Source organism: Aegilops tauschii, chromosome 5, assembly GCF_002575655.3.
Source record: "Aegilops tauschii subsp. strangulata cultivar AL8/78 chromosome 5, Aet v6.0, whole genome shotgun sequence".
NCBI lineage: Eukaryota > Viridiplantae > Streptophyta > Magnoliopsida > Poales > Poaceae > Aegilops > Aegilops tauschii.
This window is the reverse complement of record NC_053039.3, coordinates 212,294,584-212,307,668: the sequence shown is the minus strand read 5'-3', so window position 1 is coordinate 212,307,668 and position 13,085 is coordinate 212,294,584.

Here is a 13,085-nt window from a genome sequence, read left to right as displayed (position 1 = left end):
CCAGGGCGGCGGATGCGGCGCTCGCCAAGGAGGCTGGCAGTGCCGCCACCGTGGAGGATGAGGCCGACGCGGCCGCGGAGGAGAAAGAGCTCGCCGGATGGGCGGAGTCTGCCGGGGAGGCCAGCAGCGCCGGCGCCGGGGCTTCCCTCGTTGAAGACGTGGTCGAGGAGTCGACCGAAGAAGAGGCCGAGGCTGTCGACCCCTCGGCCATAGGGAAGAGGCGCGTCCTACGGCAGGCCAGCTCCGGCGAGCCGGTCCAGGCCGGCAGGACCGTGCGGCGGCAACAGGTTCAGGAGCAGTCTTTGCGCCAAACGAGAGCCGCGGCGACGAAGGCCACGACAGCGAAGAAGGTGGTGAAAACCAAGGTAGCGAAGAAAAAGGCAGCCGCCTCCTCCTCATCAAAACGGCGCCGGACCCCATCCCCTTCTCCTTCTCCTTCAGATGGCAACTCGGAGGTTAATTTTGATCTCGGGTCCTTCAGCCCGAAGAGGAAAAGGAGGCTAGTGGAAGAGGAGGCGGAGGACGAGTAAGCGCTTCGCCCTCCATCATCTCCTGACCCCACGCCTATGCTATCCTCTTTTAATTTGATATTATCCTCACAGGGACACGGAGACGTTGGCCCAGAGGGTGGCGAAGAGGGCCAGGGCCTCAACGGGCGACGAGCCCCCAGCGGGCACTCTGCGCACGCCGGAGTAGGTGGTGATCAGCCCGGACGACAGCCCCCGACGCAGCCCCCGCTTCAGCCCCCAGCGTGAGTCCACTACTCACTTCTAGTCGATGTGCGTTGGGGCACAATCCCTTGGTGCTGATCTTGCCGGGTTCGCGGGAGGAGAGCGGCAACAGGAGGAGCCACTGAGGGCCACCGCCAACACGCCGCCCCCGTCAACCTCGCCGCCCAGAGGGGCGTCCCCTACGAAGGCACTAAGCACCGAGCCCACACGCACAAAGTAGGAGGAGGTGAACTTGGGCGGCAGTGGCTCCATCCCGGCAACGGACGTTGGCGGGGAGGGAAACACTTTTTCCCAGCTTTGCGCGGGTACGTGGCCTGCCTTCCGTCCCTGTCTTTTCTTCTTCCTGGACCTTGATTTTGGCCCCTTCTCATTCTCCTTCTTGGTATCCAGACCCTCCCTCGGCGGACCAGGAGGACATTGATATCATCATCGGGGAGGTCGCCAAGGACACCGAGGCCGAGGCCGACAAGCTTGCTGCCGAGGAGGCCGCCAAGACCGCCGCCGAGGAGGCCGCCAAGGGGCCTACCACGGAGGCCGGCAAGGCCGCTGCCGAAGAGGCCGGCAAGGGGCCTGCCGGGGAGGGGGTGGCTGACGACCAACCTTCCCCCCCAGCCCCTGGCCCAAGCAAGTACTTGAAGGTGGGCGACGACCTGTTCGTCCATCTCCTGGGGACGGCGAGCACCAGGGCGCAAACCGAGGGGGAGGTGTTCGACGACGAGGCGCCCGCCACCGCCGGGCTTCAGGTTGTTGATGAACCGAGCGCCGGCGGTGGCGGTTCCCAAGAGGAGCAGCTTCTCCGGGCCATTAGCGCCAACTTCCAGAAGCTCCAGGCACTCCACCGTGCCTGGCTAGACAAGGCGAAGTAAAGGATGGCGGCAGCGGACAAGGCGGAGGCGGATCTTGAGGAGCGTGTCGCTCAGACGCAGGCCTGGTTCCGCGAGGCTCAGGAAGGACCGAAGGCTGCCTAGGACGAGCTGGCTGAGCGCAAACGGGAGCTCATCCTGAAGCAGGCTGACGTCGAGAAGGCCCAGGAGGCAGCGAAGGAACATGCTACCAAGGACGCATCCGCTCGGCAACAGCACCAGGCTCTGCTGAACTCCCATGAGGAGGAGCTTGCCGCCCGTGAGGAGGCGCTCACCGCCACACTCCGCGGCAAGGATGAGGAGGTCGAGAAGCTCGTCGCGCAGCGGACCCAGGAGCTGGAGCAGAGGCACAAGGAGGCACTCAATGCTCAGGCCCTGGTCCATGCTGGCAAGGTGAAGGAACTGGAGCTGGAGCGGGAGGAGCTGAAGAAGGTGGCCTCGAAGCTGACGAAGGAGAGGGACACGACCAACCGTTCTTTGGCGGATGCCCAGGCCGCAGTCTCCGACAAGGCCAAGCTGCTCTCCGAGGCCAACGACTCCATCAACGACCTTAAGCTGAAGGCGGACGGCTTGGAGGGGAAGCTCTCGGAGGCCGGGGCTCGTGAGGAGACCCTGAACAAGGCCCTGGAGGAGGAGAAGCGGCTGCGGAGGGATGGCGCCACCGAGTACGAGGAGTACACGAAGGGCGTAAACCTCTGGATCAGCCGCCTCGTCGACGTCGTGGGGAGGCTCACCGCGCAGCTAGCCGCCATGGGCCTGCCGGATGTCAGGTACTCCCAGGAGCCGAACGTGAGCCCCAATGCTAGGCTGACCCTGTTCTTCGAGGGCATCCTCGGAACCCTGGAGCGGCTCCGCTCCAACCGAGCAACCTCTCTGGCCAATGAGGCCCGGAAGCTTTGCCGGGGTGCCCTGACCAAGGTCCTCACCAAGGTGGCGTACTGGAACCCCAACGTTGACTTCACCGACGCGCTGGAGAGCCTGCCGGAGGACGTGGACCTCGCGGCGCTCGAGGAGCGTATCGAGTCCATCATCAGCCACGTCAACGGAGTCCAGAGGGTGGAGGGCCAGCGCCGGGATTAGGCACCCCGTTTCTCATCGCCGCTGCGGGTTCGTGACCAAGACAATTTTATCTTAAGTTAGAACCGTGGCAACAATCGATGTAATATAACTCTGCAGTACTTTAAGACGAAGCATGCTACCTTCCTATGTTGATCTTTCTTTGTATGTATACACCCTACGTGGCTACGCCCAGTGGGATAGGTTTGCCGGCGCGTAAACCCATGCTATGGCGCTTTGAGGACGGATCCTTAGCAGCCTGCCGGGGGGTGCTTGCTACCGGACAAACCACCTTGCCGCTCTCAGCGCGGCCGCTTGAACTGTTGAGCGGACTCGAAACAGAACAAGGACGTTGCTAATAGCGGGCAGGCCACCTTGCCGTTCTTAGCGCGGCCGCTCCAATTGTTGAGCGGACTCAAAACAGAACAAGGGCGTTGCCAATAGCGGAAGGGCCCCATTGCGTACAGGTTTTCCATACAAAGAGCGAGACCTTTCGAGGAGAATAACCTTATATTAAAAGGAATTGCTAAAAGTTTTGCGTGACTTAGCTTTTCGGTCGCCACGCAGATGGTTGTTGCGGTTGCGGACAGCACCGCTCCGCCTAGTCGATGGCACCAGAGCGTGGCTGATCGCCGTCGCCTTCCTATCTCGAGCCATCGCGATGAGGAAACCGATGAGCTGACTCCAAAACCGGATTTTCATAGCTTGCGCCCCCTACCTGGCGCGCCAAAGATGTCGGTGCAAACGACACCAATTGGATCATGGCACCGACCGTGGGGAGGGTGTTCGACGACGAGGCGCCCGCCACCGCCGGGCTTCAGGTTGTTGATGAACCGAGCACCGGCGGTGGCGGTTCTCAAGAGGAGCAGCTTCTCTAGGCCATGAGCGCCAACTTCCAGAAGCTCCAGGCGCTCCACCGTGCCTGGCTAGACAAGGCGAAGTCCCGGATGGCGGCAACAGACAAGGCGGAGGCGGATCTTGAGGAGCGCGTCGCTCAGATGCAGGCCTGGTTCCGCGAAGCTCAGGAAGGACTGAAGGCTGCCTAGGATGAGCTGGCTGAGCGCAAACGGGAGCTCATCCTGAAGCAGGCTGACGTTGAGAAGGCCCAGGAGGCGGCGAAGGAACAGGCTGCCAAGTACGCGTCCGCTCGGCAACAGCACCAGGCTCTGCTGAACTCCCAGAAGGAGGAGCTTGCCGCCCGTGAGGAGGCGCTCACCGCCACACTCCGCGACAAGGATGAGGAGGTCGAGAAGCTCGTCGCGCAGCGGACCCAGGAGCTGGAGCAGAGGCACAAGGAGGCACTCAATGCTCAGGCCCTGGTCCATGATGGCAAGGTGAAGGAACTGGAGCTGGAGCGGGAGGAGCTGAAGAAGGTGGCCTCGGAGCTGACGAAGGAGAGGGACACGGCCAACCATTCTTTGGCGGATGCCCAGGCCGCAGTCTCCGACAAGGCCAAGCTGCTCTCCAAGGCCAACGACTCCATCAACGACCTTAAGCTGAAGGCGGACGGCTTGGAGGGGAAGCTCTCGGAGGCAGGGGCTCGTGAGGAGACCCTGAACAAGGCCCTGGAGGAGGAGAAGCGGCTGCGGAGGGATGGCGCTGCCGAGCACGAGGAGTACGCGAAGGGCGTAAACCTCTGGATCAGCCGCCTCGTCGATGTCGCGGGGAGGCTCACCATGCAACTAGCCGTCATGGGCCTGCCGGATGTCAGGTACTCCCAGGAGCCGAACGTGAGCCCAATGCCAGGCTGATCCTGTTCTTCGAGGGCATCCTCGGAGCCCTGGAGCGGCTCCGCTCCAACCGAGCGACCTCTCTGGCCAATGAGGCCTGGAAGCTTTGCCGGGGTGCCCTGACCAAGGTCCTCACCAAGGTGGTGTATTGGAACCCCAACGTCGACTTCACCGACGCGCTGGAGAGCCTGCCGGAGGACGTGGACCTCGCGGCGCTCGAGGAGCGTATCGAGCCCATCATCAGCTGCGTCGACGGAGTCCAGAGGGTGGAGGGCCAGTGCCGGGATTAGGCACCCCGTTTCTCATCGCCGCTGCGGGTTCATGACCAAGACAATTTTATCTTAAGTTAGAACCGCGGCAACAATCGATGTAATATAACTCTGCAGTACTTTAAGACGAAGCATGCTATCTTCCTGTGTTGATCTTTCTTTGTATGTATACACCCTATGCCCAGTGGGATAGGTTTGCCGACATGTAAACCCATGTTATGGCGCTTTGAGGATGGATCCTTAGCAGTCTGCTGGGGGGCGCTTGCTGCCGGACAAACCACCTTGTCGCTCTCAGCGCGGCTGCTTGAACTGTTGAGCGGACTCGAAACAGAACAAGGATGTTGCTAATAGCGGGCATGCCACCTTGCCGTTCTCAGCGCGGTCACTCGAACTGTTGAGCGGACTCGAAACAGAACAAGGGCGTTGCCAATAGCGGAAGGTCCCCATTGCGTACAAGTTTTCCATACAAAGAGCGAGACCTTTCAAGGAGAATAACCTTATATTAAAAGGAATTGCTGCAAGTTTTGTGTGACTTAGCTTTTCGGTCGCCACGCAGATGGTTGTTGCGGTTGCGGAAAGCACCGCTCCGCCTAGCCGATGGCACCAGAGCGTGGCTGATCGCCGTCACCTTCCTCTCTTGAGCCATCGCGATGAGGAAACCGATGAGCTGACTCCAAAACCGGATTTTCACAGCTTGCCTGCAAACGACACCTATGGGATCATGGGGAATCCCTTCTACAGTTGGCGGGTGCGGGGCTGTGGAAAGAGCGGGTTTAGAAGATCAACACGGGGAGTTTATCCAGGTTCGGGCCACGAGTGATGCATAATATCCTACTCCTACTGGTTGTGTTTTCTGGTGTTCTTGGACTAGCTACAAAGCGTGCCAGGTCCAAAAAGTCCGAATCCCCCTCCAGTATGCCTTGGGCCTCCTTTTATAGCCAAAGGGGTCGCCAGAGTGGCACACAGGAGGTGGAAAGTTTGTACTGTACACAAGTCTATCGTCTGGCATCGTAGGACAAACACATTTAATGCGCTGCCGATGTGCCCTCTCACTTTATCGGGGACAACAAGGAAACTCATTTCGTTCGCCGCTGCTTCACCTCGCTCCGACGCGTGTCCAAGCTGAGGCGTGCAACGCCACGCTGGCTGGCTGCTGAGTTGGTGCGATGGCAGAGTCTTCACGAAGATCTGCATGCCACCACGCAGGTGCTTGCTGAGTTGGCCTGGAAACTGCTCATCGCCACGCAGGTGCCTGCCTTGTTGGCGGGTTGACTACTGTGTTGAAACGACAGTGGAGCCTTGGCAGGTGGGGGCCTGGTTGCGGCCCCGCAGATGTCCCCGGCAAGGGCCTTGCCGGGGTCTCGCAGGCATTCCCGGCAAGGGTCTTGCCGGGGGTTTTGTGAGCATCCACGGCAAGGACCTTGCTGGGGTTTCCGTCTTCTGGTTCTCATCTAGTATTGTATGTCCTTGGTCTTGACAAAGATCTGCATGCCACCATGCAGGCGCCTCCCGAGCCTTGGTTCCAATGTTGTCGATGGTGTCAGAACTCTTAGGCTCATGGGTGGCGTGTCACGACCGGATTTTCGGGATATTAATTTCCCAAAAAAAGGCCTTTGTGCTCACCAGCCCCAGGATTACTGTTAGCTGATGAGGTACCAACTTGATATAAGAATTCCAAGCAAAGTACAAAATATGTAGTACAAGACCATTGTGGCCTAGGCGTACAACACTTGGTTTCTAGTGGTTGATGGCGGAAGCGGTTTGTGGTTCATCTGCGTCTATGGGACTCCATTTCCCACAAGAACAGCTGACCAGGATAACTCCTATCTTCGCGAGGTGCTATTACCATTACATGGGTTCCGGGGCTGTCGTCGTAACGCTCTTCTCCACGCAAGGAATCTGGCCAAGACAATAGCCAGGGACAAGCCAGTGAGTACGTTTGAATGTACTCGCAAACATTAAGAACACGGGCATAGTATAACAAGGGTTAATCATACTAAGAAATATTTTATGATCATAACGTTTGTCACGAATTAAACGAAACTCTGAGATGTACGCATGCAGGAAAAATATGAACATGCGAAAAATAGAATGCACTGACCGAGTGTCTGAAATGACTCCTCGAAAAGTTGCAAATAAATTAACAATGCCGCAGTCGGGCGTCTGAGCGACACCACATAAAGGGCTTATAAAGGGTAAATAAGATAACAAACATGCCGCAGTCGGGCGTCTGAGCGACACCACATAAAGGGCTTATAAAGGATAAATAAATAACAGGCATGCCGCAGTCGGGCGTCTGAGCGACACCACATAAAGGGCTTATATAAGAATAATCACAGTGAATATCCAGGAGGTAGAACCATCCCAGGGATACTCAATAAAATACATAATGTAAATGGTTAGTCCATAATAATAATAATAAACATGATCCTCAGATGTCACAGGTCATAAACAATATCCTAGTATAGCCGTTTCTCCATCCGAAGACCGTCACTAGATTCTAATTAAGCCGTTCTCCATCCGAATACCGTTACTATGATCCAGTTTAACCGTTTCTCCATCCGAATACCGTTACTAGACCCATCTCAGACTGTGGTCCTTACCCATGAACATGGCTATCCGAATGGATATATCCTCTGCAGAGGGTGTACTCTTTAACCACGAGTAACGGTTTTATTTAGCCCATCGGGACTAATTCCGCCTACGGCCTTTTAATTGAAAACACGCCTGACCTGCACACACCAGCTTAACTTACCGGTGTCTGGAATCACCCACGACACCTGCCAAGTGAAACTCTAAGTGGGGAGGCTACAACCTCGACGTAGCATGGGATCAAATTTATATTCGCGCGCTCTAAGGGGTGCCCCCCTCTCGGTCCCAACCGGAAACACCCATGCCCCCGGACCAGGTGGCATGCCTACCGGAGGCCTCCGGTATCTTCCACCATGGCCTCTCTGTACGGTGTGTGCTTTGGTAAGGGGTTGACAACTTACTGTACCGTACCCTGCCTGCGACAGGGACAAGTGGTAGTACAAAACAAGTAGGGGAAGTAGCTGAATAAGACTCGACCTACGACCGACTCAGGCGGTCCAAGAATTTTCCAACAATATTACCATTAACAGATAAGCTCACCACTCATCAAGCCTCACCATACCATACCGGACATACTCGTCTCAACGAGGAACTAGGGACAAGCTCATGTCTACCCAAGACCACGACTTTCCCGGCTTCCTTCCGGTATGCATGAGAAGCTCACGAGGATGAACACTATCACCGGCATATCCAATACTAACAGCAAAACATCTCCAATATGCACTCATGCGAATGATTTTTATCGTCACATAAAAATAACGTATACTCCAAGTCCAAGTGGTGTTGTAACCGTATCAAAACACCACCCAAAAATGTTATGCCAGAGTTCAGAAATGCTTGCCTTCAAGAGTATGCAAAGGGTGCACTTTTTGAAAGCTTTCTTCTCTCTCCATTTCCTATTTTGGACAAATATTCAAATAACAAATATTTCAAACACAGTACAAAAAGTTGTCCCAAATATTTTTGAAATAAATCTTAAAATAAACTAGATGAAATTTGAGAGAGGTAGGAAAAAGAATCAACTCATTTGGAGTTTTATTTTAAAAGATATAGCCAGTCAAAGTCTGGTCAAATCTCTATTTTAAATAAAACCAGAAAAAGGAAAACGCTTCGAGGGGGAATACGCTTTCGGGGTAGGGGATACGTACTCGCGGAATTACGCTTCCACTTACGTTAGCGCGCGGGGGGGGGGGGGGGTCACTGACAGTGGGTCCAGAGGGCCCACTGGTCAGGTTTGACCATTCTTCCCTCTCCCTCCTCTTCTCTGCCCGCACGGGAGCGGGACTCCGGCGATCGCCGCCGGCGATTGGCGGCTCCTCGCGGGCTCCAGAGGGCAGGGATGGGTCCGAGGCTCCAGGGCGGTCCTCTCGGTGGTCGTTGGGTCGACGGTGGTAGGAGGAGTCGCCGGCGGCGAGCTCTGTGGCGGAGGGGGCTACGGGAGTGAAGTGGGTTTTGGGCTCCGGTGGTTTCCGATCGCGGCTGAGGCGCTGGGAAGCTCCGCAAGGACAAGAGGAAGCGAGTGGTGGCGCTAGATGTGTGGGGGAGTGGCTGGTTGCGATGAATGGCACCAGACGGCAGCGGCGGCCGAACCGGCCGGAGTTGGGGAACATGGCCTCGTCCGGTCAATCCACTGCTTGGGGAGCACTAGGAGGAAAATCTGGGGTCGCCTGAGGTCTTGAACGAGCTCGGGGATCCCTTAAATAGGCGCTCGAGGCTGGACCGCGGCGGCTGTGGATAAGGACGCCGGCGACAGCCGTGCTGTAGCTGCAGGGCGACGTGGCGACGACGAGCGCTTGCCGACGGGCTTTGGGATAAGCTCGGGCTGTTCACAGGGGCAGCTGGCGTGCGCGGGTGGCTTGGGCAGCGCCGTCCATGGCAGGGGCTCGCTGCCGATGCCGGCGTGCCGCCAAAAGCTCTGCCAGCGGCGCTGTAGGGCGCCAGGGGTGGCGTGGAGAGTGGGTGAGTGTAGTGCGCGGTTCAGCAGGCGAGCAGGGGCCAGGGACGGGACGCGACGAGGGCGGCAGTGCGACGCGGCGGCTCAGTGCGCGCGCGTGCAAAACGTGCGCTCTGGGCGCGCCCAGAGCACGCACGGGACATGCTCGACGAAATGCCAGGGCAGCCTAGAGCGCGAGGGTGCGGCTGGCAACTAACAGGACTAGGATAGGGATAGCTAGGAGCTTAGTGGACAAGGTTGCTGGGTCATTGGAGCAAGATCATAGTGCAGACTAGGAAACATGCCCAAAACTGACTGTGCACACCAAGTGTTCGACAGAATGCCAAGTGCATCTAGACAACTCTTGGAGTGGCCAAAATCTCCAGATCAGGGTCTCTTTAGATGTAGTCGATGATGGCAAGATCATTTGGGCAAAACCAGAAACTTGTTAATGCAAGTTTTGCAAAACTACAGTTTTGGACAGAAAGAAAAAGGGCTCATTGCATGCACTTAAAATCCTCCAATGAGTCCATTCTCCTGGACTTAAGGGTTTGGCAGGGAGGGCTTCAAGCAGGAAAAAGCTCAGGGTCACTAGAGCAAAATAAAATAGGGTTGCAGTACAAATCACCAAACTGGACCAGAATTGGAAAGAGGTTGATTCACTCAAATTTCTCAAAGAAAAACACTGGGTTTTTGCATGAAGTTGAATTATATGCATCTACTGACATCTCCAAACACTTGGAAGAATTTTTAAAGAAATATTTAAATAGGTTGTAGTGAAAAAGGGGCTCCAAATTTATGAATGATCACTTTAAAAGTATAAAGTTCAATAAAAATAATTATGCAAATAAAATCTACTGACAAAGAATTGTTTTTATAAAGAGGGCATACAAGTCCAATAAAACTTCTGGAAAGTTTCCACTTGGGGTAAAACCCACAATATTAAAGAGAAGAGGGGTTCTGAAATCAAAGGAGAAATCCAGAAAAATAAAAATTTAATTTCCTGGCAAAATTTTAATTAATAAAACAAGGTCAAATTTTTGGGGTGTTACATGGCGGCTCTGCTGGTGTTGGGCAAGTTGCCCCGGGAAAGGCCCTTGCCGGGGCTACGTAAGCTTCCCCGGCAAGGCTCCTGCCGGGGAGAGCCCACCTTGTCCCTTCGCTCCTCGTGCCTCTGTCTTGGCGTTGCTCTGGTAGTCTTGTGTCTTCGCTTCCTCTGCCCCGCCAAGCGTGGCCGCGGGCGTGTGGCTGCGACTGCCCGCGCACAAGTGAAGGGGTACAAAAAGGACCCCTACTTTTGTACACCGACAGGAACCCTGGGCCTGGGCCACATATAAGCGCGGAGCGTTATTGGGCCAGGCCCAGAATGGTGCGCGGGTATGCGTGGCAGAGTTTTACCGCAGTAACTCCCTCACCAGTTGCGCTTCCCCACGACCGCGTTGAATATGACGTGGGGGTCGTGCGTGGGGCGGTTGCAGCACGCTTGCGTCACATCATGGCGGATAGTAAAGAGGCGGCTCACGCCTTCCCCATAAAAAGAGGAAAACGCGGGGGTGCGGCTCATTTACTAGGTGGACTCGGGTCGCGGCCTTCAAGGCGCCCGCGCCCCACGATCACTGGGTGGAAAACAGTCGCTTCACTTGTCTTCTCGATCCTGGCCCGCTCACCACGTGTCCTCCATGCCCCAAGGATGGTAGGCGGTGGACGCGGAGGGCACGAGCCTTCATGGCGAGGTAGGAAACCGGGTCGTCGCTGATTGGAGCAGCGGGTCGGTCCCGATTCCCTGCGCCCGTGTCGGCCGGATTGGTTAAGTGGGGCGGCCGAGCCCCGGCCCCGCCCCTATATAGGAAGGGGAGGGGGATGGCACCCTTCAATCCTTCAACATCCATCTCCTTCCATCTTGACTCCTTCCTTCCCTTCGCTATGGCGAGAGGGCGCGCCGGCGCTCCGATGGCAGCGACGAGGGTCTCTGCTCGACAGCGTGCCCCTCCTTCCCAAGAGCTCGTGGCGGCGGAGCCGGCCGTGAGAGGAAGAGGGAGGGGGCGAGGCTGAGGCCGCCATGGCGCTCGGGGGAGGGGAGGACGGGGCGGTGCACCGGCCTCGCCTCCGCCAGCGGCTCCTCCCCCAATGGAGGGCCACGTCGGAGACCAGCCCCGCGAATTCTTCATCAGGCTGCACAAGCCGGTGCGCGGTCGCCTTTGTCTCCCCACTCCGTTCACTCAGGAGATGGAGCTCGACCCGCCGCAGGCTTTGAGGCTGCATATGAGGGGTTGCGGGAATGGCAACATGCGGGTCGACGTCGACTTCCCCGCCCCCCACGTTATGTATCTCCGCCGTGGATGGAAAACCTTCGCTCGTGCCCATAGCCTGTCGGAGGGGCTCGTCCTCCACTTCAAATTGATGGAGAACGGCCTGCTCTCCGTCAAGGTCTTTGGGCACTTGGGAACTCGCCTAAGGTGTTGCATGGAGAGCTCCTGTGATGATGAAACCTCCTCCTCGAGCGGGAGTGACGAGGAGGACAGCGACAGCGACGACGAGGGCGTTAAGCGGGAGGACGCCGACTCCGACTCCGACTGACCGTGCCGCCCTCCTCCCTAGGCCATGCACCCTGCCGAGGGTCTTCCCCGTCAAGCTCTCCATCGGCGCGTTCCCCGCCGCTTCCTTTTTGCCTTCACCTGCTGCACCTGGGAGGAAAGGGGCAAGAACGGAGATCACGGGGCACCCATCTTTCTTTTAAATTGTAGGCACTTGCCAAATCTTAATTTCTAGATAATGTAATCTCTCGAGCCCATGCTTGTGTCCTTTAACCTCTGTTCTTGCATCAACATGTTAATGAAAAAGTCTAGCCTTGCCGGGAACCCGTGCACGCGTACATTCGTGCAGAGGCGAAATGCCTCCTTAATGTAGATAAACGAGTCCTCCCGGCAAGCTGCCTTGCCGGCGCCCTCTGCGCCTGCCGGAGAATCATATCTGCTGGGTTACAGACAAAGGGTCCATCCCCCCGTCCACCTCCTTTTAGCAAGGGCTACTACGACCACCCGGACCGAAGCAGCGTTCGGGCCGGAAATGGGAGCATCCGAGTTTTTAAAGGAGAGTGGTGAGGTTTTCTAATGCACAAGTCATAGGTTACGAACATGAATGGGAAAGAGGTAAACTTTATCTGGTTGGGTTGCCGGGGATCGCCGTGCCGGGCGGTCTTCTCAATTTCTTGCCGGAGCCTGGTCCTTAGCGGGATCGCGCGTCCTCGCCGTGGCTGGAAAGTAGAGAGGGCAAGGGCATGGAACCTTGGCGGTCCACTAATACTTGTTGGAATCAAAAAGAAGTACAATATCCTGGACAAGCATGCATATACGTATATACATAAACATGGAAATCAACAGGAAACTATACATACTAAGGGATTTCTTTCCCTGACTGCGCACAGGGTCTGCGCCTGGCTCTGTACATAGGGTTACATGCCTTGCTAGCAAAGCTAGTACAAAATGGGGATTGCCGGGGCTCCCGGCAACCGCGCCTCAGGGGTAACACTTGCGAAGATGTTCGATATTCCAGGAATTGCTCACCGAAATGCCATCTTCGGTCTCCAGGCGAACTACGCCAGGCCTGGTGACTCGTATTACCTGATAAGGGCCCTCCCACTTCGGCATCAAGTTGTTTGAATTCTTGGCGGATTGGATCCGCCGAAGAACAAGGTCGTCTTCCTCAAGGCTTCGGGCGTGAACCTTGCGGCTATGGTAGCGGCGCAAGGCTTGCTGATAGCGAGCGGCAAGCACAACAGCTCGAAGACGATCTTCTTCAAGGAGCATCGCATCATCTTGGTGCAACTGCTCTTGCTCAAGCTCATCATAAGCGAGCACTCAAGGTGACCCATATATGAGTTCCGTGGGGAGAACTGCTTCTGCCCCGTATAC